The sequence below is a fragment of the Notolepis coatsorum genome (genome assembly GCF_963971535.1).
Source record: "Notolepis coatsorum genome assembly, chromosome: 1".
Taxonomy (NCBI): domain Eukaryota; kingdom Metazoa; phylum Chordata; class Actinopteri; order Aulopiformes; family Paralepididae; genus Notolepis; species Notolepis coatsorum.
In genome coordinates this window covers 191,533,359-191,558,375 of record NC_140165.1, presented here as the reverse complement: position 1 = coordinate 191,558,375, position 25,017 = coordinate 191,533,359, and positions in this window count along the sequence as shown.

Genomic DNA, 25,017 nt, shown 5'->3' with positions numbered 1-25,017 from the left:
GGAGCGCGCCGGCTTGGGCGTCTGGAGTAGGAGCGCGCCGGCTTGAAGAGACGCATCCTCCCGTGGTATAGGAAGCGATGCGCGCCGGCTTGGGCGTCTGGAGTAGGAGCGCGCCGGCTTGAAGAGACGCATCCTCCCGTGGTATAGGAACCGATGCGCGCCGGCTTGGGCGTCTGGAGTAGGAGCGCGCCGGCTTGAAGAGACGCATCCTCCCGTGGTATAGGAAGCGATGCGCGCCGGCTTGAGGTCTGGAGTGGGACACTGGAAAACCTCCCGTAGGGAATTAGAGAGCGCAGACGGTGTCCCACTCCAGGCAAACGGCGACAGGTGGTGATGGCTGGCACCTCGTCTCACGCCGGAGACGCGGCAGGTGATGGAAACGTCCAGGACTCCATGAACACTGAACACAGAAAAGGATAAAGAGTCCAGAACAAAGAACCAGCATACAGAACGACCCGACGAGGACTGGAGGGGAGGTCCAGGTATTTAAAGCCCTCTGGGGCGCTAATCATAACTTATCACAGCTGTGAAAGGTAGTCCAAGGGTGGGGGCTGGTGAAGAGCAGAGGAGAGTAAAACATCGCGAGGGTGGGGGCTGGTGAGGTGAGGAGAACAGGGAATTAAAGGTCCAGGGAACAGGCGAAACCTCACATATTTAAAGCCACCTATGGACTCATTGTTTACTGGACCGGCTAGATCTGTGTTAACTAGCTCAAGTGGTATCTTTACTTTTTCCGTGGGACCTCTGTTCCTTGTTTGAGTGAACTTTCCCTTTATACACACATCACATTCTTTGTTAGGTCTATGCTTTTCACCGTTAATGTGCATGCCTACTGTCACCGCTTGCAGCTTCAGTATATCCTCGTAATTACAATGACCCATGATCTCATGCCATGTCTGAATATCATGACTGACATTACACATATCATTTTCGTTACATTCTGTTTGTAGATAATACATTCTCTTGTACACCTCTAAGTTAAATCTCGTACCGTTAGGTTCTACAAGGACATCTTTACCTTCATTGAAGAACACTTTGGCACCGTTTGTAGTAGCAGATTTGACAGAGAATAGTTCTTGTGGGAACGAGGGTATGTAGAGAGCGTTCTTTAACGTCACTGAACACCGGCGCCCCTCACTGTTTATGAGGCATACCTGTGTGTCTCCTCTCCCCTGCGCCAAACCAAATGTGCGCTTCCCGTCTGCCAGCTCCATGCTGTGTCTCTCCGGCTCGAAGGTGCTGTCAAAGTTCTTGAATCGGTTCCTGTCGTTGATGATGTGGGACGACGCACCTGTGTCCACTAGGGCTGACCCCTATTAATCGATTAGTCGACTAATCGTCGAAAAGAGCCGTAGTCGACTGGCCAACCTCTTAGTCGAATATAATAAAATAGAGAATCTTTTCTTTTATCATTCTTTCAAAAAGAAAAGAGGCCTAGAATCATGGCTAACGCTAATGGCACGCATACCAGAGGCTAACTGCCTATGAAAACAGGCACAGAGGCACTGAAAGAGGATTTCACCCATCTAATGAACACACTAGACTAGACAAATATCAAGATGTATCCATCAGTGGACCAATTGCATGCTTTTGCAGAGGATAAGACGCCTTCAGTCGACTCCTTCAGACATTAAGCACCCCCCACAGCCCAAATGGAATGATAACAAATAAAAAAATATATAATAATAAAATAAAAAGTTTAAAAATATTATACTTTTTTTTATTTTATTTTTTTTAGGTCGACCAATAGTCGACTAACGGCAAATTTTGGCCAATCCTAGTCGACCATCCAAATCCTTAGTCGGGGACAGCCCTAGTGTCCACGATCAGTCCCTTCCTTTGGACCTGCTGCTGCTGCGTTGACTGGGTGACGTATGCTGTCTGCATACGTCTTCTCTTCCCGCTGCTCTCCGGGCTTCGTCTCGACTCGCCTCACCTCCACCGTTGCCGCCATCTTGTCCACAGCCGCCATCTTGTCCACAGCCGCCATCTTGCACGTGCGCGTACCGAGCGCTCTGGTCGCGCTTCTTTCTACACACTTTGTCCGCGTGTCTCCGAAGTTCCACAGAAACTGCACCAGACTGTTTTTGTGCATTTGTCTTTTCGGTGACCCTTTTCTCCGCATCGCCAACACGCCATCTCCGTCTGGTGTCCGGTCTTTATCCTTGGCACTGTTCGGGCCTTCATCACCCTTTCTCCCGCCTCCTCGGCGACCGGGTGTGTGTCTTCTGAGGCCTCGAAGTTCTGCAGCTTGGCCTTGAACTCCCCCAGCGACATGTCAGCTGAACCGTGTGTTACCAACAGTGTGAATGGTTTATATATCTCTGGTAGTCCTCTCATAACCATCGCCATCATTAATCCATCGCTCTGTGCTTCTCCTGCACTCTTAAGCGCCGTGATGATTTGTTCAGCCCTGATGATGTATTCAGTCACAGTCTCTGTGTTCGCTTTCTTCAGCGCGGTCAGTGTTATATAGAGGGATACGATCCGGGGCCTACCTCTGCCGATGTAGTGTTCTCTTAACACTTTTAGGCTCTCTCTGCCTTTGTCCTTTGTGTCACGGAATATCAGCCCCAAGCTTGTGTCGTCTAGGAGTGGTGCTAACTCGCAGTATGCGTCAGCATTTTGCTTGATATACTGGGCTTGCACTTCCGCCGTTACTTCTCCCGTGGGGGCCGTCAAGATGGTTGTCTTCAGCCCCACTCCGTGCATGCAGCACAACATTCGCTCTTCCCAGAGCTCGTAGTCTTCTGCCCTTCCGTTAAACGAGGGCCACTTGCTCCTTCCTCTTGTCGCCATCCTCTTTTGATGGTAGCGTAGCTTTAGCTGCCCGTTAGCCTAGCCTTAGCCACGCGGTGCTCCCGCTGCTAACCTAGCCTATACTTTCAGCTAAACTAGCTACCCTTATTATTTTGCTCTTCCATGATCTGGGCCCATAACCTGTTGACAGAGTCACCTGGGGAGCAACAATAATATGTTCATGACGACAAGGTCCTTCTTTAGCCTTTAATCTGCGTGGTTTATTTCACATTGCATATGCACCATGAGACCTTCTCTCTGTGAGAGGTAGATGAGGAAGAGATCGAGGGGGAGGGAACAATCCCTTTTATACCCTCTTACCTGATAACCACAACAGCTGCGTCTCCTTACGCCTATAGCGCCCTCTTGTGGAACAGTTAAGCAGTTACATACTATCATATTAACACATAAACTCAACAGGGTCCCATACGGACGCTAATGAAGAAGCGGTTGAAGGATGAGAGGGGATTGGTGTGTGTTAATGATGGGAGGGGAACCAGGGTGAATTTGGCGGCGGGAACTGAGGCAGTGCTAGACCTGACGCTGGTCTCAGCCCATTTGGCTGCGAGGTGTGAGTGGGAGGTATGGTCAGAGTCTACAGTGGGCAGTGACCACTACCCTGTGAGGTGCGCGCTGGGCTGAAGGGTGGGGCGGGGTGCAAGAGGTGGGAGTCCGCAATGGGTGATGGGAAAGGCAGACTGGGATATATTTCAGAAAGCTAGTGAAGAGAAGATGGTGAGAGCTGATCTGAGGGGGGGAGTTGATGAAATTAATGAACGGGTCACTGCCGTGGTTATAGAGGCAGCAGAGGGAGATATTCCCCAGAGTAAAGGAGTGAGGGAGAGGAAGATGGTCCCGTGGTGGTCAGAGGAGTGTTAGGAGGCGGTGAGGGAAAGGAATAGGGCGTGCAAGGTAGTAAAGAGGAACCTTATCATGGAGTATTTGAACCAGTATAGGAGAGCACAGGCGATAAGATAGTGAGGAGGACGGTGAAGGGGGCGAAGAGGGCAGCATGGAGGGGATTCTGCAGCAGGATAGGGCGGACGACACCGTTGGGGGAAGTGTGGGGGATGATAAGGAAGATGGGAGGGGATAGAAGAGAGTGGGGGCTCCAGGTATTGGTTAGTGGGGAAGAGAGAGCAGTATTGGATGGGGAGAAGGCGGAGATGCTAGTTAGGGCATTTGCTAAAGTACATGGGCTTGATAACCGGAGGAGGGGATAAGAAGGTGGGAGGGTACTTTGAGTCTCCACCCGGGGGAGGTGTGTAGGAAGGAGGGGGGGAATGGTGAGCTAGACGAACCGTTCTCCTTGGGAGAGATGGTGAGAGCTATTGTGGTAAACATCGACTGTATTTCATAACTAATGTGTGAATAATTAGATAATCATAATGTAAAAGCAGGCCTCAGCCAAAGGTAATATTATTGGAGTTACAAGAGACAGACATTCCAAACCAACCCCCACTCTAACAGATGTAATCAGTGGAGAACAAAGACTGTGTGTAAATATAAGTCACACCCAGCGCCTAACAGAATACAGGCAGAGAAACACAGACCAAACTTGCTTTTGCTAAGAGTTCATGGAAACTAATTCACAAACAAGTTATCTATTAATCAACTGTTTAGGATCAAAATGTAAGCTAAGAGTAAAACTGTGATAATATTAGAAGTAGGGATGTCCGATATTATCGACCAACCGATATTATCGGCCGATATCGGCAGTAAAATGTGATATCGGAAAATATCGGTATCGGTTTAAAAAAAGAAAAAAACAATAACAATATTTGTTATATATATATCCAGTGAAATTATTAGTTACCTGAAATTATTCAGTTTTTTGGGGGGGGGGAAACCCTGCATATATCGGTATCGGTTGATATCGGTTGATATCGGTATCGGAAATTAAGAGTTGGACAATATCGGAATATCGGTATCGGTAAAAAAGCCAATATCGAGCATCCCTAATTAGAAGTGTGTAAATTCATATACACGGGATACATCTTGTAAAATGTTTATTGGAACATGCCTCTGTGCTCATCAATGAATGAATGAATGACCTTTATTTATATAGCACCCTTCACAGCACGAATGCACAGGGTGCTTTACACTACAGATTGATATAAAAACACAATAAAAACAAAATCAGAAATAAATGACAACAACAACAAACAGCAGTTAAAAACAGTGAAACCAGATAGAAAAAGTAGAATAAGAGAATTTGGATAAAATCATGAGTCACTAATTAAAAACAAAAACTATAAAACAGTGAGGACAAGAAAAAAAAGTGCCTATGCATGACCAAAAGCCTGTCTGAACAGATGCGTTTTTAATTGTTTTTTAAAAGAGTTCTCAGAGGGGGCAGTTCGCAGGTCCAGGGGGAGAGCGTTCCAGAGCCTTGGTGCTGTCACCTGGAAGGCTCGATCACTCCTTGTTTTAAGCCTGGACCTGGGGACCACCAGGAGGTGCTGATCGGCAGATCTGAGTGAGCGGGTGTTGGTGTAGGGATGGATGAGTTCAGTGATGTAGATGGGGGCCTGACCGTGAAGTGCTCTGAAAGTGAAAGTGAGGACTTTGAAGTGAATTCTATAGTGTACCGGGAGCCAGTGCAGGGATACCAGAATGGGAGTGATGTGGCATGATTTTTTTGACCTTGCGAGTAGCCTGGCTGCAGCATTTTGGACCATTTGTAATTTATCTGTGGATGATTTGGTGAGACAGGTGAAAAGTGAGTTGCAGTAGTCAAGCCTAGAGGAAATAAAAGCATGCACGGACAGTTCTAGTTCAGAGTGAGATATGATGGTGCGTAGTTTTGCAATGTTTCTGAGGTGAAAGAAGCAGGTGCGTGTGAGTGTTTTGACATGTTTGTCTAGGTTCATGGCCTGGTCGAAGACAACACCCAGGTTTCTCAGGTGGGGACGTATGTTGTCTTTAAGGGACCCCAAGTGAGTGGCCACTCTAGCTGCAGTCTTTTCAGCTGCTACGATCAGCAACTCCGTTTTTTTTGCGTTTAACTGGAGGAAGTTACTCCCCATCCAGCTCTCAATGCCGAGCAGGCACTCCTGGAGAAGGCTGAGTTTCTCCAAGTTGTCGGGTTTAAAAGAGCAGAGTAGTTGTATGTCGTCTGCGTAGCAGTGGTATTTAATGCCTGTGAATTTATTGATGAGGAGGCCTAGGGGAAGCATGTAGATGGCAAAAAGGAGTGGTCCTAGCACCGATCCCTGTGGTACCCCACATGAGAGGGGGGTGGGGTCAGATTTAAAAGGACCCACAGCCACCGAGAACGTTCTCTCCTTTAGATAAGAGGCAAACCAGTTTAGGGCGCTCCCAGAGATGCCCACCCACTCCCTGAGCCTGTCCAAAAGGATGTTGTGGTTGACCGTGTCAAACGCTGCGCTCAGGTCCAACAGGACCAGAACAGAGCATTCACCAGAGTCAGCAGACATCAGGAGATCATTGGATACTCTGAGAAGGGCAGATTCAGTGGAGTGGAGTTTGCGGAAGCCAGATTGGAATTTGTCACAGATGTCATTTTGCGACATGTGGGTGGTGAGCTGGTTGGCTACAACCTTTTCTAACACCTTAGATGCAAAAGGCAGCTTGGAGATGGGTTTGAAATTGTTATGGATGGTGGGGTCTAGGTTGGGCTTTTTAAGGAGTGGCTGTACAACTGCCTCCTTAAAATAGATTGGGACAGAACCAGAGGCTAGGGATGAGTTTATGATAGTGACTAGACTGGGGCCAACAGAGCAGAAAACTTCCTTAAACATGGATGTAGGAAGGATGTCTAGGGGGCTTGAGGAGGTCTTCATGGAGGTGACTAAGATGGTGAGATCATCCAGAGAGACAGGTGAGAAATCGCTCAGGGATGCTTGAGTGGTGGGATGGAGGGGAAGGGGGGATAGTGAAGGAGTGATGTTTGCCATTATGTTTGCAACCTTGGTGACAAAAAATTGAAGAAAGCGGTTACAGTCCTCATTTGACAGCACTGGTGTAGGGGGTGGGGGGGGCTGACAAGTGTGTTAATGGTTTTAAATAATACTCTGGGATTGTGCTTGTTGGATGAGATTAAATTACTGAAATAGGTAGCCCTGGCGGACTTTACTGAGTTATTAAACTCAGCCCTCAGCTCTTTGAGGTATAAACGATGAACTTCTAAATGAGAGGTTTTCCAGCGTCTCTCTGCTCTGCGGCAGTTACGCCTGAGCTCACAGATGTTGTTGTCAAGCCAGGGGGAGGGGTTCACAGGACGAACGCTGCGTGTTGCTAGGGGCGCTACGTCATCTAAAATGGCCGCGCAGTGTGTGTTGAATTTGTTAACCAGACAGTCAATGTCATCAACAGAAGACACCAAAACATTTGTATCATAGCTAGCAAGGAAGCTATCTATAGCTGTGCTATTAATAATATGAGAGGTTTTAACACACTTCAATGGAACAAAGTCATTATCGAACGCTAGGCTAAACAAAATACAGCTGTGATCGGACACCAATAACTCCTCTGTGCTAACATTGCTGACTTTTAACCCGATCGTGAACACAAGGTCTAACGTGTTGCCTTTGCAATGCGTCGGACCGGAGATGTGCTGGGTGAAATTAAACGAGTCCGTAACATTTAAAAAGTCAGTGGCAAAGTTATCAGAGCTCTTGTTTACATGGATATTAAAGTCTCCAATCAGCAAGACCCTGTCCAAGCGAATAATGGACGCTAGAAAGTCACCAAAATCAGCGAGGAACGAGCTATTTTTCCCAGGGGGTCGGTAGATCAATACACAGTGAAAGGGGTTTGTGTGCCCAATTTTGTTCACAAGTACCTCGAATGATGAATAAGTTCCAGAACTCACCCTCCGTGAGGAAAAACAGTCCCGGTGGACAACAGCCAGTCAACCCCCTCGGCCGGAGGACCTCGGGGCGCAGGAATAAGCGCAGTTCTGTGGGCACAGTTCATTGAGGTGGACAAAATCATCTGTTTTTTGCCATGTTTCAGAAATGAGCATGTAGTCCAAGTCCTTTGAGACGAAGAGGTCGTTCAAAAAGAACGATTTGTTGGCTATGGATCTAGCGTTTATTAATCCAAAGTTGATGGAGTCCGATCCAGTTCTGCCGAACGTAGAGGCTCGGGGTAGCGGCCGCAGGCAACCGGGCCGGGTTTCAGGACGCTTATCTTAGGAACCAGGCTTACTCATGTGTAAAATGCTTACAGTAGATTCTCTATTTTCATTGATGTTAACGTGACTTGTTTGTATGTACATGTTGGGGTTTGAGATGCAAACCTTGTTGATCCTTTGTACAAAACATGTGTTTAATGTACTCTGATAATCCTTGTATGTGAAAAGCAACTTCTAATTCACTCTGAGCCGCCGAGGCAAATAAATGAGTTCGAACAATAGTTCCTCTTTTGTCTGGCTGCACAAGCTTATTTCTCATCTGACTAAGTCAGGTGAGGAGATCATTTGAATCATTGATGACCTTTCCTCCTTCCAGATAGCAATCGCATTGTACTGTAAAATAACCTTAGATATTGAGTAAGAATATACCACACTATTAAAAGGTCTAAGCCTACTACTAAATTGTTAAACCTTTTATAAAATGACATAACATTACAACAAACAGCTTGCCCCCAGTAACTTATTTTCACAACCCTGAGAACAATAAACGTAATCCTTTTTACAACCCTGACAGCAATAGAGAGAAAAGAATGACACAAAACCAAGGGCTAGGTATTAATATGGAGGATTTGATTTGAAGTTACAGGAATCCTGACGTTACATTCTAGCAAAAATATCTGCAAAGTGCATTTCTAATTTCATTTGCCCTTCTGTTGTCCTGCTGATGGCCTTGTCTCACATCTTCTTCGTCCTCATCCTCCTCTCTCACTACATTGTTTCCATCAAGGAACTGTTCATTGTTAACTTCACAGAAGTTGTGTAGTACACAACATGCTGCAATGATTTGGCTGACCAGGGTAATGTGGGCATCATTATACTTTTTGAGACATCTCCAGCGGCCTTTGAGACGCCCAAAGCCACGCTCTACAGTCATGCGTGCTTGACTAAGGCGATGGTTGAAACCTATCTGTTCTGGTGTTACTCCTCTACCCTCACGGTAAGGTTTCATAACCCAATAGACAGCAGAGGGTAGGCCGAATCACCTAAAATGACAAGTGGCACATCAACTCCCTCAAATGCTTCAGTCACTCTTGTTTCCAGTGTGCCTCTGTCACCACGCTCATACAGTCTCGACAGGGCGAAAACACGGGCATCGTGTATCCTACCTGGCCGCCCAACATTTATGTCCCAAAACTTGAGCTTGTTGTCCACCACACCCTGTAAAATAATGGAATAATGGCCTTTTCTATTGAAGTAATCCGCCGGAGTGTCAGGTGGAGCTCTGATGTTAATATGGGTTCCATCAATAGCACCAGCTACTTGGGGAAATCTCCATTTATCGCGAAAGCCTTGTGCTATTGATCTGAACTGGGCAGCAGAGGGTGTTTTTATATACTGTGGCTTCATTATAACATTTATGGCAGTGACAACTTGTTGAGTTATAACACAGCATGTGGACAAGCCAAAGCCAAACAAATGAGAAAGAGAGCGGTATTCAAGGTTTGTTGCCAATCTCCAGACACAGATTGCCACTCGAACCTCTACAGGAACTGGCTTTCTAAATCTGGTGGTGTGACGGGTCAACCAGGGCCGGAGTGTATCACACAAGTGTATGAAAGTCCCTCTTCGCATCCTGAAGTTTAGCAGCCATTCGTGGTCAGTCCAAGTACTGTAGATGTGTGGCCACCAAGCATGGGTACGTGGATATACCCATATGCCCCTGCAGTAAAGGCAGAGAGATAGAAAATGTTATTCCAATGCGTCATTAACATTATGGTTTACAACCAGCAAATACAGATCAGGTCAACATGGCAGGTAAGCATAACCTATTGAGCTTACTACCCACCATTCAAATACAACCAATTTGACAAAAAATAGGTTGTATTCCTCCAATGTACAGTCCCCAACCCCACCCCACCTACCCAACTTCCTCCAATGTACAGTTTCTACGTCAAATGTTATATACCCTCTTTTTGTATCACAAACAGTACTGTATTTGTAAATATGGTATGTCATAAATGTATAGATGTAGCAGTACTGTCTATCTGTATGTCATGTGTGTCATATGTTATGATGAATTGAAAATGGGGGACCCTGATGTAAACAAGACGAAAGTCTTTCTCTGGTCTGCATCCCCTTAACAATTGTGTGTATTGAGCTGTACTGTACTGTACCCATTCTGCAATCTGGTAATAAAGTTTTCAATCAATACTTCATGAAAAGTGAAGATTGGGGTTAGGCTAAGCAGGCACGGTACGTTTATTTATATAGCAGGGAGTTGGGGGGCAACTGATTGATTGATTGAAAACTTTATTAACAGATTGCAGAATGGGTACAATACAGTACGGCTAGTTTGCTGCATGTCCCCAATTACATCGCCAAATAGAGCTGAGTTGCTGTATGACGTCAACAAATTTTAATAACAAAAAACACAACATGATCAAAGGAAGACACACAGATACATACATGCTAACGTTAGGCTAACGTTACTTATAACTGTGGTAAACATTGACTGTATTTCATAACTAATATGTGTGAATAATTAGAGAATCATAATGTAAAAGCAGGCCTCAGCCAAAGGTGATATTATTGGTGTTACAAGAGACAGACATTCCAAACCAACCCCCACTCTAACAGATGTAATCAGTGGAGAACAAAGACTGTATGTAAATATAAGTCACACCCAGCGCCTAACAGGATACAGGCAGAGAAACACAGACCAAACTTGCTTTTGCTAAGAGTTCATGGAAACTAATTCACAAACAAGTTATCTATTAATCAACTGTTTAGGATCAAAATGTAAGCCAAGAGTAAAACTGTGATAATATTAGAAGTGTGTAAATTCATATACACGGGATACATCTTGTAAAATGTTTATTGGAACATGCCTCTGTGCTCATCAAGAAGGCCACACCGACGGGGGCCATGAGCCCCCCCTCTGATGCAGGAACAGGCCGACACCCACACAGGAGATCGATTTGGGGACAGCCCCCACAGAAGAACCAACCGGATTGGACCAAACGTATTATTAAAATGTGCTACTATTGGTGGGAAATTATAGTATTTAAGACTAAACATAGTGTTAAGTCAGGAGTCCAGACACCCCAGGTCTGCCGCTCCCCGACCCATCCAGAGAATGCTGTCTGCTGATTTTTCATGTGAGTAAGCTGGATGGAGTAGTCACTGTTTGTGATGTATAGATTTAGATGCTTATCTTAAAAACCAGGCTTACTCATGTGTAAAATGCTTACAGTAGATTCTCTATTTTCATTGATGTTAAACATGACTGTTGTATGTAATCCTTTGTACAAACATGTGTTTAATGTCCTCTGATAATCCTTGTATGTGAAAAGCAACTTCTAATTCACTCTGAGCCGCTGAGGCAAATAAATGAGTTTGAACCATAGTTCCTCTTTTGTCTGGCTGCACAAGCTTATTTCTCATCTGACTAAGTCAGATTGAGGAGACCATTTGAATCATTGATGACCTCCTTTCCTCCTTCCAGATAGCAATCGCATTGTACTGTAAAATCACCTTAGATATTGAGTAAGAATATACCACATAACTTATTTGGAATTGTCCGATGGTTTATGAAAAATAGCTTACCTGGTGATGCGTCTTTGGAAGAGAAATCGTTGGTTGAATATGTTGTATGCGTCCATCAGAGCGCGTCTTCTCCTACGCCCTACGGTGTCGACGTGAGGCAGCACGTCTTCTTATCATATGCATCATTACATTCTTTTCTAGTCGTAGCCTTGATGCTCGCTGAAATTGAATGCTTTCTTCACAGACTGAACAGTAGTATATCATCCAGAGAATGCCAATTAAAACAAGCAACGAAACACGCTGCTGATGCTCCATTTTCGATGATCTGATTAGTGTATTCTGTATTTTCGAGTTAAGAAAAATCCAAGCGAAGACTGTCAACTGTAAAAAATCTGACCACACACATCACGCCAGTAGCTTCATGCTATGCCCGCGGTCATCAGTAAAGTCAGGCTCGAGTCAGATTCAGGGTTAGGGGGGGGGGGGGGAGACACCCCCCAAAATCTGACCAATGAGTGACAGTTTGCTTGCGCGTGCGTTTGTTTTGGTCCGCTGTTAACACAGCCGTGTGAACACAAACGAACTAAGGGACAAGTGCAATATTGTATCATTATAGTCCCTGTGTCTCCCTGAATCGGAACAAAGCAAACGAACTACAGGTGTGAAAACGCCGTCAGAATGTAGCCAAAGTCGGTTTCCCATTCATTGTCTATGGAGCAGCTCCAAACTTTATACATTTGAGTTTTACTTCTCTGGTTGCTGGCTTTATGAGAGAGTATCTCATGTTCACCTATATTGATTGAACTTTCCTGGGCCATGAAAATAACATATTTTAATTCTTAATTTGGGTGGTGTTCCCTTTTTAATATGCCATATGCAACTGTAGGCTTTTTTCCCTTAGCTGTCATCTCTCTGAACTCTGTGCCATGTTGACAACCCCCCCCCCCTCCATCATATAAACTCTGAACTCTGACTCCATTGCCTACATGCCCTAGGCTCTGCTACCCATAGTGTACGACTCTGAACTCTGTTACCTATACTCAATTTATACCTAGCTACTGCTTTTCAATGTCTACAACTGCCTTACACTGTAATCATAGTAATTGTAATAATCTTAACTACCCTAACTTAACTTAACTTAACTTAACTAATTAGTACACTGCACAGTATTGTATATTATATGGTAACTCAGTTACATCTATTCTGCATCGAACATTGTACATATGTCTATACTGAACACTGTGACCTAATTTTTTTTACTTCTAATTTACATGCTATACTATGTTATTTTATTTCATACTTATCTTGTCTTGCACAGTCTCTGGAGCGTAACAGTAAGAAGCATTTTGTATAAAAGTATTCTGTACTTCTGTATGACAACTATTAAAGAAACTTGAACCTTGAAACTTACCCACCTCATACTATAATCTACGGTAGTCTACCCATATAATTGGTATGATAGCATGTATGACAGTGCTGTAGTGTCTTTCCCATATTTATATTTGTATTCTTATACTTACAGCATATATCCATATTTGTCTGAATATACCTGCATATAACCCCTCTATATACCTACATATACACCTGCATATAACCATTAGCTCTGTATGATAGCATACAAATGCTGTATACCATTTATATATTTATTCTCACCACATATATATCTACCCACACCTGTCTGTATTTACCTGCACATAGTCCTTTTACATATCTGTAGATACTATATCTAGGCTATATCTGTACATATCCAACTCTTACTATTTATGACGCTGGACAGTATGACTACTACCATACTGTCTTTACACCTGTATCACTGTACATATTATACTACAACTCTGTACATACATCTGATTAGCACTACACTCGGTAGTACTCATTTGTATATTTTGCACGAAACACGTATATATACGTGGTTGGCCCCGAATGTGTTAACACTATCAGTGCCGGCCTTGTTTACCTTTTTACCCCGTTGAATGACATCATCCACTTCAATGTTAGCGTTAAAAAACGCATAATCAAAAAATTATGGCTATGTGTCTAATCTGCCTGTCGCTTATCAATGACTTGTTTGCAGTCAACATTGTCGAAACGGATTGTTTTTTAATCGGTTCATATCCTTTTTATAGCATTTCGAAAAGCTATCGTTCTTTCGAGAAATAACTGAAAATTTTAAGATTCCCCCATAAACGGCATTTAATGGAATATTCTCAAATACACTAGACACGTTGTCATTTGTCGGTCTATTTATGAATCATTTTCAAATAAACGCTAGATTATCGATAGTATATGTGTACTTATGCACGCTATAGAGGCGGGCTGAAAAATCTATTATCCATTTCCTCAAGATCACACACACACACACATACACACACACGGCACATGCTGATATCTCAGTGAATACAGGTCTGATTATCCTAAAACTGGTAACATACAGTAGACTCCTTACCTTAGATCAGATGTTCTCCAAAAAGATGATTCCAATTCCTAATCGCCATTCCAAATATCGATCGCGTTTATTGATTGATTATTGGCTGCTGTAAATATATATTCCACGCTGCTTTCCAACTCGCGATCAGATCCCTCATCATCAGACGGCTCGCCAGCACAATGGAGCCAGTTGGCTCCACCTCTACAGATCCCCACAGGGATCTCCCAGTATAATCGACTGACCTGCAGTTACACAGGGATAGACGATAGGGGGCGGTTTTTTCCCATCTGAGCTCCTAGAGAGTCTGCTGTACCAACGGGAGACTCGGTTGATGAAATATGAATTCAGATCGCTAATAAAAAAATCAAACGACAATACACGTCGCCGGCACTCAACGGGTGGTCTGATAAGACGACAATACACGTCGTCGGCATTCAAAGTGTTAAGGGGGTCCAGTAAAATGGGGAATAATTTTATTTAACAAATGTTTTCACGAGACGTTAGCACAATGAGATAATGTAGGCTATAAGAATGACTATACTGATAGGGCTGTCTTAAATACTTCGAAGCTTCGTTCGATGGGCATGGGACTAGAATATGAAAAATAAATGCTAATAAAAAAATAAAAATAATTATATTTCTTTTTTCTTTTTCTTTTGCAAAATCAACTCTGCCGCTCTTTGTTAACTACAACAAGCAATGCTGTGTTTTGTTTGTCTAAGATTTAAAAAGGTTTAAACTTTACAGCACTGACAAAGTTGAACAAAGTGCTGTACAAGTCCCACAACATAAAACTTTTTTAAATTTTACAAACATTTTAAGAAATAATAAAGAAAAATGCATCTCGAAGCTTCGAATTAAAATCGAATCTCGGCCCCGAAGCTTCGAATTCCAAAAAAAAATTCGAAGGTCAGCCTTACTCTATTGTCGGTGGGCAGATAACAGAGGAGAGACAATATTCTGGAATTCTGGACTAAATCACATCTTGCAACCAATATTTTCTCAGATGAGGGTCCCCAGGAAATAAATACATGAAATGGGGGTCCATGGCCTATCATGTATCAATGTGGGAGTCCCTGACATGAAAAGGTTTGATAAATCACTGCTCTATGGGACTCTGATTGGTGCAAGTTTATACAATCTGGAAGGATAGACACCCTTTCAGAACATAGTCCAATCGATAGGCTAACCTAACAGAAAGGCTTAGCTTATGGGGATTCCACACTAGAACTTTGCTCTGAAGACGGAAATGGTGTGCGCCAAGAAATAATCAGATTTATAAAACCTTGCATACATTCACCTGCACATGAAAATGTCTGCAAACAGGGACATCCCCACATCCCGCCCCTTAACTCCCACAATTGACCCGGAGCCAACATTCGATTTCCTTATGGGTGAAGTGGAGGCGAGGGAACATATTATTTTCAGTGTATTTAGCAGTGGCATTACAAATAAGAAGACATTTCAGGAATGGCAACATAGCCACATTGACTGAAGCAGCTATGTTGCCATTCCTGAAATATCTTCTTATTTGTAATCCACCGAAAATAATAATAATAATAATAAAACACCCATAAGGAAATCAATTGTTGCCTCAGGGTGCAGAACACATTTGCATTGACAGAACTATTCATGAAGTGCTGTTTACCGTCAATTGTGGGAGTTAACGGGACGGGATATGGAGCTGCGGTCGATTTACATTATTCCGTGCCTTCATTGTAAGGTCACCAGGCTTTTGGATCTTGCTCGGCTGTATTGTGGCGCTGGTCCGAGGAGGAATTGAGAACTCTGACTCAGGCTCTGTTGCTGTGCTGCATTTAAAATATTTGATGGGGCACCCATCGCCTTTTGGTTAAAATGGAAAAGTCCAAAATGGAAAACATAATCCGATTCCACATGGTTGTAGACAAGTGGATGCAAAATCCTTGATGCCGGCTACTATTCATTCAAGGGGAGTAATCATTTGAATGAACAAACCTAGATGCCTTTTTGACAGGCATATCTCTAACCAATCATCAAGGGACAACCAACATGACATGCACACAGGGGTTGACTTCAATTTGAGTGGTTGTTTGATCTACCAGTAGCCAAAAGTTTTGTTTTGGACTTTTGTGAGGAGAGTAGTGGCTGAAGATGTTGAGGCCGAAACTGTTCTGAAGAGCTAAAGTGTATCTGGGTGCTAGTGTCCAGAGAACTTTCAGTACCTCCAAGTAGGGCTGCACGATTAATCGAGAAAAAAAAGATTGCGATCTCGATTCATAGACCTATGCGATCTCATTTCTAAATTATGATGATTCTTTTTAAATTATTATTATTTATTTTATAAAATTATATATATCTATTTTTACTTTTTACTTTACTTTTAAAAATGTTGACGAAAAATAAGAATTATGTGAGAGAATCGTGATCTAAATTCTTAGAGAGAAAAATCGTGATTCACATTTTAGCAAGAATCGTGCAGCCTCTACGTAACACTCGGTTGACGCTAGATGCCACAAAATCTTATCCTACACACTAGGCTTGCTGCAGTAGTTGGTAGTAGCAGTGTTACTTGGTATTCAGGGAGTACATTACTTGCCCATCACCCCCACCGGTGTATGTTTTGTTTTGTTTGGTTATCAATACATAATTGATAACAGTAGGGCTACATCTGTTCCTCCCTCCCCATCAACCTGGACCCCCTGCAACTTGCATACCGCCCCAACAGGCCCACGGAGGACGCCATAGCCCATGTGCTGCACACAGCAGCATCACACCTGGACAAGAGGCAGGGGAACTATGTGAGAATGCTATTCATCGACTACAGCTCAGCATTCAATACCATATGTAACGGAGGTACCTCAGTCTATCCAGAGTCACGGGTACAAGTGTAGCAGGGTGGATTATCCCTGCTTCGTGGGAACGGTTGCTGACAGTCAGGAGGTAGCTGGACACAGTAGAACTCTGTCTGACTGCACCCTCGTCTTTGGGTCTGGGGCGTCGACTGGAGGCTGGTAGTGTGAGTGGATGGGGCCCGGGATTTACCAACCTGGTCTGGTACTCTGGTCTTCCTTCCCTGCCACAGGGCGGTCAGCAGTACTCCCCAACACGCTCCCACTCCTCCCAGTTGCTCCTTAGACCCTCCCACACCTCGTGACTGAATTGTAATCAAATACTCTGAGTTCCCCCCGCAAGCAGTACCCTCCCTCAATGACCCTAGAAACCTTACAATGAAGAGGGAAAGGTGGAATAGGAAAGGGTTAATTATATTAACATTACCCACACCAAAAGGGTTAAGATAGGCTCAATAAAAGACACACACACCGTGCTTCCATTCAGTATGATTATTATTGTATCATTGGCCTAGTTACACAATAGCTACGTCTGGTGATTATTGCACCATGGTTATTGTTACACAATAATTGCAGTCTGATAATTATGTAATTACGCCCTAGGCACCAAGTGCTCTCGTTCTACCCAGACTAAGTGCTGCCCACGTCTGGGCTGGACACAGTATCAATACCTTCCCTAAGGGTTTACATATACAGCTCTAGTACTCCGTAATATGGGGAAAGAAGGGAGAACATAGGGAAGGAATAAAAGGGTTCACTGAATGGGAAAATATTATTAGGCACACATGTTATCACGCTCAAAGGAAAGGAAAGAAAACAAAAGTGTGGGCCCACAATTACCAAAACAAAAGCCCTATGCTAATGCCGGCAGGTAATGTTTGGGGTCTGTAGTTAGCAACGTTAACTTCGCCCGCAGGCCGCACCACACTGTGTAACGTGCAATAGATCCTGGGCACCGAAGCCCTAATGTACTCTACCAAGATGGCGGCCGCACCGCTCCACCACCGTCCGGGTGGCAAGATGGCGTCGAACACTCTCGTCGCAGGTGCTAGCGAGCGGGGCTGGAGCAGAGAGGCAGTGTTGGCCGAGGATGACCTCTGCTGGTGGGAAAGAACTCCTGTGTCCTGCAGGCAGCCAGGTGCAGGTCTGGTCGTAGGCTGGCGTAGCAGACTGGTTGCAACTTGCAGGCAGCCGGAGCTGGTGCTGGGTCGACACGCGGATCTAGCGTTCCCTCACTCACACTGCAGCTAAACTCTGGGTCCCAAACAGCCCTTCTGCTGGACGAGATATATCCTAACGCAGGGTGCTCCTATGCACCGTTCCTCTTCGCGCCACTCTGGCGGGGCGCCTCACTAGAGGAAATAACTTTAACTTTAAGCCCAACTCGGCTATAACGTTCTTATTCTAGGATAACCTGTGGTATATCACTAGGGAATTCAGGGAGAAACATGCAACACGCTACTACGTTTGCTGATAGAGGATAACCCGTAGTCTACTCAAGTTCAATACGGGGCTCCCCGAGACAAGTCTGTTCACAACAAAGGTCCCGACTCGAAGAGATCTGTCTTCTCCCTTCCTCCGGCATATATATCCTTCCATCTCTCTCCGACACTCTCTGCCTGCTACTGCCCCCTGCTGGTCCCGCCTACTAGTCACACAGGGGAGAGGATGGTAGAATATAATCCAGTACTGCCGCTTATAATCCATATTCCAGTGCTCTTCAGAAGGGGACGCTTGTGTCATTGTTCGTGCGAATATCAATGAAACTAATTAAAATGTCTTGGTGTAGAAAGGCGAGACAAAAAGGCAAGTCAGCAGCTCTGAATAATAAGCAATACTTCAGGCTGCTACATTTCCCCCTACTTTAAACTTGCTAAGTCCTCTGCAAGTTAACAACAAAACACCAACCAACGCATGCATAAAAACGGTCCTGAGACCAACGGTTTCACACATAGATCAACAAGCACACATTATGCTAACAGTTTCACACACTCCTTCATGAGTTGGACACACTGTTCAACAAACACACTCTTGAGCACGTAGTCCTGGCGATACTGAGCGGGTAGCCGACCTCTGGTGCTCCTCTGGGGCCGAGCGGGCTCCACTCTGGGGGGTTCCACCTCTCCCACCTCCGACTCCGTGTCGGATTCTTCAGTGTCCGTCGGCGGTTCCTGGACCACAGCCGCGCCCTCCGGGGCCATCGGTGGACCGCCCACGACTTCCTCTTCAACTCCGTCTCCGCCGTCTTCGCCGCCCTCCCCTGAGGGGGCCAACTCTACCTCTCCTCCCTCGTTCGGCGCTGCTTCAGCGACGACCCGCGGGACCCGGGGTGGGTTACACGCCCTAGGGTGCGGTTTTCGAGGGTAAACGAAGGCACCCCCCACGTCTGCTTCGGATGAGCTCCGCGCTCTCCTCGGGGTCCTTCGGGGAGCTCTCGTCCGCTCTTCCGGGTCGGAGGCCGGGAAGGAGCAGATCTTGCTCTGATCTCTCTGCACGGTCCTTTCGGGGCCCCCTCTTTCGGGACGAACCGTGAACACTGACGTCCTCTTGACGTTTCCATCGCCGCCCTCTGGGCCCGGCTTGTCGCCGGCCGGTGAGTGTCTGCGGCGGTAGTTGAAGTAGCGGCGGTGGCGACGCCGACGAGGCCCCTGGTCCGGGCCGTCCTCGCCCCCTTGACCTCCTTCCGACCTGTTTCCCTTGTGCTCCTCTCGGTCTCGCACCAGCCTGGGGCGGGGGAAACCCCTTGGTCGGAAGCCTCCGTAATAGTTCTGTCTCTTGGGTACAGCCTCCGGTTCTGACCGCATCGGGCTGCGCGGCCGGGTGCCAGCGCTTCCGTCGGGCCGGCCGCAGTGGTATCGAATCCTACAAATACTACGGCACGCTACCACACCTCCCCCCTCAGACCATGGTCTGGCGGTCGCCAGGTCGGACGACCCGCCTGCTGCTGTGTGGGTGGCGTCCTGTACTTGTGGGGGAGAAACCTCACCGCCCGGTGTTTCCGTCGGGCGTGGTTCTCCCATCGCGTGGGGGCACTCGCGGCCGATATGGCCAGGCTGTTGACAGGTGTAGCAGATCAGTCTCCCATCCTCGCTCCGGCAGGGTAGTCTGCGCGGGGTAGAGGGCCCGTCTCCCCTCCGTCGGCTTCCGGCGAAGCCTCTCGGGGGGTCGTGTCTCGCTCCTGTAGCGCGGCCATGTCCAGAGGTGGCTCGCATCTCTTCCCGGTGACGGCGTATCATGCCTCTGCCGGCACCCCCTGTGGGGGGGGGGGGACCATCTCCTCTTCGGACCAGTCTATCGCCGCCATCATCAATTCAAAAAACGTCCGCTCCCCGTTCTCCTTTACGGACTTCCTCATTTCCCGTCGCAGCATCCCATCCTTCAGGCCTACCACGAACTGCTCCTGCAGCTGGGCGGCAGGGTCCGCGACTCGTTGGGGTTCTCGGCCCTGTATGCGACGCATCTGCTCTTGTAGATCGTAAGCAAACTCCCTCACGGTCTCGCCATCTCTTTGTCGGCAGTCGAGGAACTCTCTCAGGCGGGCACTGACCGAGGTCTTGTCTCCGTACGTCTCCTGCAGCACTCGGAACACGGCGTCCGGCTCCGGGGCGGTCCCTTCTAGCACGAAGCGCACTGTCCGTTTAGCCTCGCCTTTTAGATGCTGTTGTACGAACTCCGCCTGTCCGTCGCCGGGCACTCTGCTGATCCGGAAATGCGCTTTCATGTCCTGGATCCAGTCCTCCACCAGCGGCTCTCCTCTCTCTTTTCCCCCTCCGAACTCGCTGCACTTTCGGTCCCGTTGGACGTACACGGTAGCGGGGCCGGTGCGGGGTTCGCGGCCGTCCCGGTCGAGAGCGGCTTGGGTCTTTTCCAGGGCCAGCGCCTGTCGGTCCAGGAGGCCGGCGTGTGTGTGGGTTCTGTTCGTCAGGGTCTTCACCTGTGCGGTCAGTTCCTCCATGCGTTCGGCCTCCCCCTTCTTTACCTCGGCGGCGGCGTCCTCGCCGTCTCGTTGCACCTTTAGGACCACCTGAGTGTAGCGCTTCTCTAGGAGTGCCTGGTTGATCAACTCCGTAATCGCTTCAGCTTGCCGCGTCAGTAGTGTCGCCTGCCTCCGACACTCCGCCTGCAGGTCCTCTAACTCCGCCGCCCTCTCCTGCGCGGCGTGGGTCTCTCCTTTCTGTATCTCGGTGGCGGCGTCCCGGCCCTCTCGTAGCTCCTGTAGGGCCGCCTGAGTGTGGAGGGCCTGGTCAGTCAACTCCTTCATCGCTGCGGCTTGCTGCTTTAGCAGTGCCGCCTGAGACTGACACTGCTCCTGCAGCTGCTCAAACTTCGCCGCCATCTCTGGCGCGGCGTGGGTCTCCTTCTTTGACATCGTGGGTCTCTCTACGGGTCTCGGTCAAGGGAGTAAGTTAGGATGTTGATCCTGTTCGTGACGCCAAATGTAGCAGGGTGGATTATCCCTGCTTCGTGGGAACGGTTGCTGACAGTCAGGAGGTAGCTGGACACAGTAGAACTCTGTCTGACTGCACCCTCGTCTTTGGGCCTGGGGCGTCGACTGGAGGCTGGTAGTGTGAGTGGATGGGGCCCGGGATTTACCAACCTGGTCTGGTACTCTGGTCTTCCTTTCCTGCCGCAGGGCGGTCAGCAGTACTCCCCAACACGCTCCCACTCCTCCCAGTTGCTCCTTAGACCCTCCCACACCTCGTGACTGAATTGTAATCAAATACTCTGAGTTCCCCCCGCAAGCAGTACCCTCCCTCAATGACCCTAGAAACCTTACAATGAAGAGGGAAAGGTGGAATAGGAAAGGGTTAATTATATTAACATTACCCACACCAAAAGGGTTAAGATAGGCTCAATAAAAGACACACACACCGTGCTCCCATTCAGTATGATTATTATTGTATCATTGGCCTAGTTACACAATAGCTACGTCTGGTGATTATTGCACCATGGTTATTGTTACACAATAATTGCAGTCTGATAATTATGTAATTACGCCCTAGGCACCAAGTGCTCTCGTTCTACCCAGACTAAGTGCTGCCCACGTCTGGGCTGGACACAGTATCAATACCTTCCCTAAGGGTTTACATATACTGCTCTAGTACTCCGTAATATGGGGAAAGAAGGGAGAACATAGGGAAGGAATAAAAGGGTTCACTGAATGGGAAAATATTATTAGGCACACATGTTATCACGCTCAAAGGAAAGGAAAGAAAACAAAAGTGTGGGCCCACAATTACCAAAACAAAAGCCCTATGCTAATGCCGGCAGGTAATGTTTGGGGTCTGTAGTTAGCAACGTTAACTTCGCCCGCAGGCCGCACCACACTGTGTAACGTGCAATAGATCCTGGGCACCGAAGCCCTAATGTACTCTACCAAGATGGCGGCCGCGCCGCTCCACCACCGTCCGGGTGGCAAGATGGCGTCGAACACTCTCGTCGCAGGTGCTAGCGAGCGGGGCTGGAGCAGAGAGGCAGTGTTGGCCGAGGATGACCTCTGCTGGTGGGGAAGAACTCCCATGTCCTGCAGGCAGCCAGGTGCAGGTCTGGTCGTAGGCTGGCGTAGCAGACTGGTTGCAACTTGCAGGCAGCCGGAGCTGGTGCTGGGTCGACACGCGGATCTAGCGTTCCCTCACTCACACTGCAGCTAAACTCTGGGTCCCAAACAGCCCTTCTGCTGGACGAGATATATCCTAACGCAGGGTGCTCCTATGCACCGTTCCTCTTCGCGCCACTCTGGCGGGGCGCCTCACTAGAGGAAATAACTTTAACTTTAAGCCCAACTCGGCTATAACGTTCTTATTCTAGGATAACCCGTGGTATATCACTAGGGAATTCAGGGAGAAACATGCAACACGCTACTACGTTTGCTGATAGAGGATAACCCGTAGTCTACTCAAGTTCAATACGGGGCTCCCCGAGACAAGTCTGTTCACAACAAAGGTCCCGACTCGAAGAGATCTGTCTTCTCCCTTCCTCCGGCATATATATCCTTCCATCTCTCTCCGACACTCTCTGCCTGCTACTGCCCCCTGCTGGTCCCGCCTACTAGTCACACAGGGGAGAGGATGGTAGAATATAATCCAGTACTGCCGCTTATAATCCATATTCCAGTGCTCTTCAGAAGGGGACGCTTGTGTCCAGGGCCGCCTCAGGGGGTGTGCGAGCAGTGCGGTCGCACAGGGCCTCGCGGGAAGGGGGGCCTCGCAAAAAAAAAAAAAAAAAAAAAAATTTTATTATTTTTTATTATTTTTTTTTTATTTTTTTTTTTATTTTTTTGCGAGGCCCCCCTTCCCGCGAGGCCCTTTTTCATCACAGACCTAAAATCTAGTTTTGCTTATATGCTTATATATTTCACATTAGACACGTTTGTAGAATGACTTGTTCCTGGGTCTGCACCTGGGTCACTATTGGAGCTCTGGTGCTCTGCAGCAGGCATTGGTTTCAATGAGGGGAGGGGTTACACTATTCTAAAGCGTCTGACTATTCCGCGCGGCGCGCGTGCAGCATTGGAGTTTATCCGAGCCAAGGTGAAGAGGACATCGTTCGGCAGATGGACTGAAGATGAAAGTTGTTGCATGTTAGACAGTTCAGTCAGGCTAGCCATCCCGGCTAAAGACAGGGACAGCTAGTTAGCTTTAGCTACGTTATAATATTGAGTGCTATCCCGTGTGGTTCAGTCGGGATAGCCATGATGCTGTCGCCGGCTAGTAGCTAGCTTAGCTAACGGCTAACTAACGTTAGCTAACCTATCGAGGCGAGGCGAGTGGATGTCTTTTCAAAAGAAGCAATACGCCGAAAGGTGTCCAGTCTGCCGGAAAGTACTCGAAGAAGAAGAAGAAGAAATTACACCGTGGGGCCAAGAAAGTCTCCTTCGACGTTGATACTGCGTTATGGTGAGTGACCGTGAGTCAACATATGATTATATACCCGCCGTGGATCTGTCTTTCTCTCTCTGGAGCCTGGTCGACTAGCTAATACTACTAGTAGCTAACGCTAACGGTGTGTGCCTGGTGCTGGTGGTGAGAGCACCTGGCTGTATGCAGCTACATAGAGCCACGTGCCTGATTGAGCTAACTGTTAGCCAGACGCCATGTGTGGGCTGGCTGGCTGGCTGTCGGCCCACCACGTCCTCCCCACACCCAGTCTCCTCGGCCCGAGCCGTGGCCCCCCGTACTATACCAGGAGGGAGGGGTGGGGAGCGAAGGTGGAGGGAGGCGCGCTGAGGCCTTTCGTCAACGTGGAGACCTGTGTTGCGGCCTTTCGCCCTGCGCCCTCGTGCAGGTAACTAAGATTAATGAAAATGTCATGACATTACCCCACTCTTACTTCCTTCCCCTCCCGAATGTTTTGTTAATAACGATGTTTTTTTCCAGGCAAAACATATGCTACTTCACAACATTTGGAGATACGACATGTGCTGTGTGTGAATGGTGTAGCTTGTGTAGCTTGTGTAGCTTGTGTAGCGTTGGGCCATTGGCCAAAGCTGTGTGTGGCCTGGTGTCTCACAGTACCTGGCTAGCCTATTTAGCTGATGTCGGCCATTGGCTCCTTGCTTTGGTTTCTCTGGTATACCCTGCTCTTCTTGTTGGATTTAAGTGTTGATCTTTGTCCTTTTGAATCTGTCATACATGCTCTAGTCTCTAACACACACACACATGACAAACACACATGTTCTCTCTCTCTCTCTCTCTTTCTAACACACACAGTCTGCCTATGGCGGCCTTTCTCGATGGCTAGGCTGTGCTCAAGGATCTTCAGTCACAGTGCTCAGGTATTCTGCCACTGTGTACTCTCTGTTTAGGGCCAAATAGCATTTCAATTTCTTTCCAATGTGTCTCTCTCTCTCTCTCTCTCTCTCTCTCTTTTGATCTTTGTCCTTTTGAATCTGTCATACATGCTCTAGTCTCTCTCTAACACACACACACATGACAAACACATGTTCTCTCTCTCTCTCTCTCTGTACACTGTATATTGACTGTAGAACGGGAGCTCTCTCTCGCTCTCTCTTTTGCTATATGTTGACTGTATCATGCCCCGCCTCGGGCAGCGCTATTATTTAAGAATATGTTGACTGTATATATAAAAAAAAAAAAAGAAAAAAAAATATATATATATATATATATATATATATATATATATATATTTTTTTTTTACCTTTGGGGGGGGGGGGGGGGGGGGGGGGGGCTCGCGTTAAATCTCGCACAGGGCCTCGCATTTCTCCAAGGCGGCCCTGCTTGTGTCATTGCGAATATCAATGAAACTAATTAAAATGTCTTGGTGTAGAAATGGGAGACAAAAAGGCAAGTCAG